This window comes from Sus scrofa, chromosome 7 (assembly GCF_000003025.6).
Source record: "Sus scrofa isolate TJ Tabasco breed Duroc chromosome 7, Sscrofa11.1, whole genome shotgun sequence".
NCBI lineage: Eukaryota > Metazoa > Chordata > Mammalia > Artiodactyla > Suidae > Sus > Sus scrofa.
The window spans coordinates 72,765,904-72,771,903 of record NC_010449.5 but is presented as its reverse complement, the minus strand read 5'-3'; the positions used below and the strand labels follow the sequence as shown (position 1 = coordinate 72,771,903).

The window sequence follows — 6,000 nt, the reverse complement described above, 5'->3', positions numbered from 1 at the left end:
GGGGAAAAACTGTAATTGCAATGTACACATGTAAGGATAACCTGACCCCCTTGCTGTACAGTGGGAAAATTAAAAAAAAAATAAATAAAAAAAAAAAAGAATGTCAGTGACTATCCTTGGCTTGCTCTTCAGCACACCCAACACTTTCCCAGCCACCAACATGGAAGCCTCCAGGAGCTACAGGAAGTGGAGAGAAAGCAAAGGTGAGGACCTGGGTTACACAGACACCTTCCGGAAGCAAAGCCTGCTGGGCGTGGAGCTTCCCGCCCCTGCGCTGGCAGATCGCCACAGACCACAGACCTTGTGAAGACCGAAGCCTTGGCGCCGGCGCTGCGGGCTCAAAGCTCTTCCGCGAGTATGACTGTGGCAACCCTGAGGCCGCAGCCGATAACTTTGAACACAAGGACTCCTGACTGCATCCCCACTGCATAAATTTACAAATTTCACTTTACCAGGCCCAGACAGTGCGGGCTCGTGGGAGCACCTCTGGACGCCAAACTACCTCTGGAAAGGTTTGTGCTGCCTTTCTCCTCGTTTGTTTTGTTTTAGCCCTCGATTTTTTTTTTTTTTTTTTTCTCCTTATTTGTTCTGGGTTTTCCTTTGCTCCCTGGTGAAGGGGCTGCCCGCTGTCCTCCCCTCTCAGGCTCCAGCTGGGGCCCTCCCACGGGGAGCGGTTTTCAGGTCTGCGGAGGCCTGAGAGGCCCCGACCCTGGTCCTGCCTGCAAGTCCTTTTGGTTGGAGCCAGGGACTTGGGGTTCCCATCTCGTGAGTGACAGGGTAACTGTGGTCTCCTCTTTCCTCTTTTTTTGTTTGTTTGGAATCTAAATAAAGAGACTATATGGGGGAAAAAAAAGTCACCTCCACCAGCGGGGCTTTGGAGAGAGAGAACATGGGAGGATATGACCCGTGTTATTAAGATCTCTTTGGCCAGGGTCAAGGAAATTATACTTTATTTACTGGTATTATTTTGTCTTGTTGATCAAACTACAGTATACTAAATCAGAGAATTGTCAGTGTTGTTGCTTAGTTACAATGAATTTTCCTTCTCAGTAATTCTTCAACAAGTAGAAAAGGAAACGTTTGCCTTTGGGGGGGGGGCTTTTTTTTCCTTAAAATATCGTCTCTTGAAATCAACTCTGATTATCCCTTTATATTTTTTCCCCTTTATCCATTTTTGTTTTTGCTTTTTTCTCCAATAACTGCCTTTCCTCATTCTAAAGTTAGTTCTTCTAAACTTGAATATCTTATGCCAAAATACTTTCTGGCAAGCTGCCAATGTTTTCAGCACTGATATGTGTCAGCTTTCAGGATTTTTCAGTCTGTTGGTTTGTTTCTCTTTGAATCCATCTTCTCTCCCCTTTCCACTAGTTCCTGTATTGCAAATTTCAGCTTGTTTTTTTTTTACTGTGAAGGAAGCAACATTCCCTACTTTAGCAGATAAATTAGAGAATACCTTCATCCCCAGAAGCCAGAAAGATCAAGGTACAGTCACAGGAGTTTGATCATCACCTAAACTTGGGGGCAAACAAACTGAGCAGAAAAAAGCTTGCTAGTTCCATTAAATTTTATTCTTGCACACTCAATGAACCAAGAAGATCATTTAAAATTTATCCAACTTTTTTATTATTTGCAAAAGCTCCAATTTAAAGTCTTGATTGAAGGTTTTTTAATTCTCCCACAAACCACAAAACGGAATTTTGTAGCAATAGTAGCAGTAACAACAGTGAGATCTCAGAAATTTCCCAGCTGTTTTGATGATGAAGTCAACAACTTGACATTGTAGTTCATTACTAATAGACCCCCAGGACTGCATTAGATTTGCTCATATATTTTTGTATATTTTGTATATATCCTGACATAGCTAACTAAGGTGGGTTATACTATCATAAAGGCCTAGGGGGGTATAATATCCAGTTTGTTCTTTGCCATTGTCTCATGGGTATAAACCAGTTACTATATCCTCTCTTATAATTTATTCTAGTGTTGAAGAACACTTTCCCATTAGATATTATATTTCTTATGTCTGAAGAACATTTTCTCTTAATTAGTATTTGGAGACAGCATGGCATAGTTCAGAAGCCACTATACTGAGTATTACAAGACCTGGGTTCAGATAAGAACCTTGTTATGTCATGACTCATTTATCGTACTTTTGTATTATGTAGGTTGCTTTTGTTAAGGAATAGAAGCCCCCACCCCTCCCCAGCTCATGTTGGTAGAAAATAATTTCTTGGGAGGGTATAGAGAGATATAAGGATAGCTTATTTTAAAGAAAACCTGAAAAAAATCTAAAACATATGAATTATGGTAACTTTTGGAATGCTGGTAGTAACAAGATACAGTTGTTACAATAGTGACAACAGTCTCATCAGGTGCTGCTGCTGATCATCTTCATTTCTTCTTCCCTACCCCCACACACACTACAAGAGATTCCATAAAGGATCTCTCTATTGGTCTAAATTGAAGAATATGGAGGAAAACAGATTCTCTTGATTGATCTAACCAGATTGTATTTAATGGGGAAAAAAAACCATGTCGTTGAAAGCAAAACTCAGGTGGTGTTAATAGAACAAAAAAGGTGTTAGCAAAATAACAAAATCCAAAAGGATACGGAAACATTAACACATTGCTCGCTCAGTCTTTATGCTTCCAAAGATATCACCCCATATTGTTATAGAGTTTTATATGACACATTAGAGAGGCAATAATTCAACTGCATAATTATATTTATAACTGGGGCCTTTCCCCAACCTTTCTGTCCTCTGCTTTGGGCCAGTCTCTCACCCCATCTTTACTAGCTTATTGTGGCTTCTTAACTGACTGCATGACATCTAGTTTTTTCTAATCATTTTCTTAACTGCTCCTCTGTAACTGTTAGGGTTATCTTTTTAGAATATAATTTAATCTCTTGGAAACTATCAGTATCATCTGTAAGATAATTAATACCTGTTCTTATCACCATGCTGGGCAGAGTTAGATACCTGTACTACTTAGCTATGATAGGACTTTATACATAGTTTATTTATAGTTCTTGATTCAGTGAATACTTGTTGTGACATAAGAGAAAACATCTATGTGAAACCATAAACAAAATAAATTCCAAGATAAACACATGTAGTCATGGCTGTCTTGTCACTTCTGTTTTCTAAAGGCAATTCATATCTTTTAAAAAAGACCCATATAGTATCCTCTCACTATATGTGTTTAAAGGAAAAATACCAAAATTATAAAACCTCTGTAGGTTATTCTGTGCTGTTAAAGAGTTCATACCTGGAATGAACAGTCTATAATTTAATAGGCCACTTTGATGAATTTGTATATATGCAAAACTGGCTTGAAGCTAATTTCTCTGTATAAGTGATGGGGATTTTGAATATTCTGGTGGCTACACTGGCGAGAGAGGTTTAGGGAGCCTGAGAAATAGTATGAAGAGGAAGTATGAAAGATTTTTAAGGAAAGGAGGTTATGTAACATGGAACTCCTTTTCTATAGGGGAACCTCGATTAAAACAAACAAAACAGCCAATGAGATTTTCCAAGGATGGAAATTGCTAAAAGGCTTGTAAGAATACTTGCATGCAGTATTTAATTTTAAATCTTTCAGTCTTCTATGCATTTATAGTGGGCATTGTGCCTACTCTTCCATTCTTCTCTATGTAGCAACCATTTGGTTTAGATGGAATTAGCCTTACTTCCTCCTCCATGTTATAGCAAATTGGTCTAAAAAATCAGGTAATACCATAATACCATTTAGATAGTGATTAATTTGAAAGTAATCTAGGCTTAGTCTAGTCAACATGTTTCCTGATACTTTCTGAGGTACTGTGGGTTAGTTTAGGAAAGATCCATTCAGTAGAGTCTCATGGTCTTATGGTTGTGAAAATTGCCCTGCCTGTCCTCCTGCATGTGAAGACATATTGCTCCAATTGCTGATGGTAGTTATCCTTTGCCCATATGGGGAGCTGTCCTTGGGAAGACTCTGACTGAGAATAACAGAGATTGAAAAATGGAAGAGAAAAGATAGATGAGTCTTTGATGACTTGATTTAGTCATTAAAAATCAAATGACTTACACATTGATCTTTAAGCCTCTCAAATCTTTAGTCCTTCTGGCTAGATGATCACAGAATCTGAACTGTTGAATGAAATCAAACTCTTGATTCTCCTTCTTCCAAATGTTCTTCTGCTGTGTTCTTGCTAACTTTGTTAAATGCACCTTTGTCTTTTCAGTTCTCCTCTTTGTCTTACCCATGTCTAATCCATTAGGAAATTTTGTCAGCTTTTCCATCAAAATATATCCAAAATTTCACCACTTTTTAGTATTTCCATTGCTACTGCCCTAATCTAATCCCACATGATCTCTCTCCTGGATTATAGCCATAGTGTCCCAAAGGCTCCTCTGCTTCCATTCTTGCCATCCTATTCTCTATTCATTAAACATAGTGATTCTCCGTAAATGTAACTCAGGCATGCCAGTCTCTTGTCATAACTTCCACTGTAAATAAAACCCCGCATCTTTACATTTGTGTAAGGTGCTGTCTCTCATATAGACTCCAGTTATCTTCCAGACCTCATATATTACTTTCTTGGTCTGTCACTCTGCTCAAGACACACTAGCCTCCTTTCTTTACTTCACACATGCCATGTTCAGCATCTCTGCACTTGCTGTTCCCTCTGTCTAGAACTCTGGTCTTTCAGAAGCCCACATAGCTCACTTTCATAGTTTTTAAGGTTGCTTATTAAATTCCATCTTTGTAATGAGTTTCCTTGACTTCTCTATCTAAAAGATTAACTATATCTTGTGTAATTTACTAATCCTCTCTAGTATGATCATTATGCATACATATTTATTTATTTACTTGCCTATTTTTCTCCACCAGAAAAATTCACCTCCCTAAGAACAGGGATTTTTGACTATTTTTCATTGCGAATTCCCCAATGCCTGGGCCAATAGCTAAGTATCTATTGAATGAATGTATAGCTTAGGAGTGTTTGATATTTTTTGCTTTTATTGATTACTTCCAAAAATCCTGAGGGCTACAGTTCTGATATAATACCCATTCACTGTACCCAACTCTTTAGGAAATTAAGTTAAATATTAAGGGCTTGCATTTATGGGTGCTTTGGGAAATCTGAGATAAATTATCTGTATTCCCTTATTAAAGTGATTTGGTCACAAAAGATGAACATAAGTATGAATATTTATCTGTTGCTTTGAAGTCTCCTCAGGAGCTTCCCAGATATAATATGAAACTGGTCCCCTTACTCAGAGGACAGAGAGAGACCAAGGAAAGAGGCAGACTGCTTCATATTGATAGGTGGCCAGTTTAATTAAGGACACCTTGACTCTTGTCTTGCATGGCCATAACTTGAATAGATTTCCATACTTTTCTACCACAGTCTCTTAACTGGGTTCAGTCACATATACCATCCAGATGGTCTTAATACCACATTACTATCTCAAAGTTGTGTCTTCGGGCATCTTCTAGCCTGGGGAAGCCAAGGAGAGCACACATTCCAGGGACAGGGGAGGAGTGAGGGACCTCTAATTGCCTAGGTCTAGCTCACAGGTCAGCTGGAAGTTATGTCCTCTGATGATCCACCCAACACCAGAAAAGCAGGAAACTGTAGTAGAAGTTCAGTAGGAGAAACATGAACCTTCAGAGAAGTTAATAGATAGGAAAGAAAGCAATGATTTCCAACATATGTGTGATAGGAGCTTAAGGGAGTTCATTTTAAATATTACAGGGAGTGTGGTAACCCAAAGCCAAGGCAGTTGATATTTGGGTTATGTTATTTGCATGTGTATTTTTCTATTTGTACTGTGGGATCTTGGGGAACAAGATCCTTCCACTTATCATTGCTGTAGTACTCAGAGAAGTGTTCCATAGATAGCTGTTGTGTGAATGAAATAGCAGTGGAGAAGATTTTTAGAGTTGGTAATGACAGTAACTAGATATTAGACATGTTATTTAGTCTGCCTTTGCTAGGCCTTAGTATCT

The 6,000-nt window shown here is 38.6% G+C and overlaps 1 long non-coding RNA gene across 1 annotated transcript in view; it reads left to right on the top strand.

Moving 5' to 3' along the window:
- LOC106504458 overlaps window positions 242-6,000 on the top strand; it is a 660,129-nt gene continuing 654,370 nt past the window's right edge. The window contains exon 1 of the long non-coding RNA XR_002345877.1: window positions 242-512. This is a non-coding gene — a long non-coding RNA (uncharacterized LOC106504458). The remainder of the gene's footprint in view (window positions 513-6,000) is intronic.